Source organism: Otolemur garnettii, unplaced genomic scaffold, assembly GCF_000181295.1.
Source record: "Otolemur garnettii isolate 467f Iridium unplaced genomic scaffold, OtoGar3 scaffold00140, whole genome shotgun sequence".
Classification (NCBI taxonomy): domain Eukaryota; kingdom Metazoa; phylum Chordata; class Mammalia; order Primates; family Galagidae; genus Otolemur; species Otolemur garnettii.
The window spans coordinates 453767-455173 of NW_003852535.1; positions in this window are offsets into that span (position 1 = coordinate 453767).

Genomic DNA, 1407 nt, shown 5'->3' on the forward strand with positions numbered 1-1407 from the left:
CTTCATGAGGCTGTTGGCTAACAGCCCAGTATGGATTAAATAAAAGCCTTTAGCATGGTGTCAGCTGAAGCAAGGTCTCAGGAATTGAAGCTGCTCCTGGGCCTGAAGGAGGAAAGAATCTAAAAGGGAACGAAGGAGGGGAGAGCAGGACTGGTCTTGTTTGCAAGTGAGGGGGAAGGAGAGCCTTTCTGACAGCCCGACCACTAACACCACCTGCTTGTCCCACTTACCCATGCTGAGGACTGTGTGAAGCCCACCATTCCTGTCCCTGGGAGGGCCACTTAGCATGTGGCCAGAGCAGGGCGTGGAAAGGCACAAACCTGAACCCTGGGCATGTCACTCCTTGGCCTCAGTGGAACCAGACCCCAGGGGAGCCTCCGGGCTCACGACTGTGGCCAAAGTGGTTCCCTTCCCACTGTGTGTGAGGCCCAGACCCCCAGACCTCAGTGTGCACCCCCCCCCTTGTCCTCTGGGTGCAGGAGTTAATAGTCAAGAAAGGAAAACACACATAGTCTCCACTAACAGGATTGTTATCATTCAAGGAAATCTTTTAAAACCCTTTCTGGGGACTCACTGAGGCCATCCCTCCACCAAGATGGTGTCTTCTATGTTGCTGCCCATCGTGTCTGGCCTTAAATTAGCTCTGAGTTTTTGTTTGCCCTGTGACCCTACCAAAGCATGCAAATATTTTAAGATGAAAATCAAGGTTCACTAAAAAGTTGCTTAATCTTCAAGCAGAGGCAGGACCCATATCTAGTAGATAAGGAGGCACAGAAATCAGCCTAGGGAAGAGAAATTGGAGCTCGAGATGTAGATTCAGAAGGACTTGGTGGCAGTTGTGGAAGGGGCACAGTCCAAAAATCACCAAGTTTCAGGCAAAGAGGAGAGTGGAAGGGGGAACGGCAGGATCAGGTGGGTATGTGGGGAGGGCAGGATGGAGAGATGGAGGCCCAAGGGAAGAGCTCCAAGAAAGAAGGGGGAGATCAGAGACTGAGACCCACATCCCAGAACTGGGACTGCCAGGTGCCAGGCCACGCAGACGTTTCCCCCAAGTTCATACCCAATGGAGGGGGAGGAAACAGGTCATGGAGGCACATTCCCCCTACACGGGACACAGAGTGAGCCTGCTTGGCCAGAGGAGTAGCAGGAAGCCCTTTCCACCTCTCACCCATGGTTCAGAAACACTCATTCTAGACCGATGGAAACTAAAACCCATCACTGCCTGGGTGTGCAGAGGCCACTTCTTCAAAGTACATGCACATTATCCGCCCAACCCCCAAATGAGTATCTGTCTTCGTTTTTTTTTATTTTTTTTGAGACAGAGCCTCAAGCTGTCCCCCTGGGTAGAGTGCCGTGGCATTACAGCTCACAGCAGCCTCCAACTCCTGGGCTCAAGCGAGTCTCCTG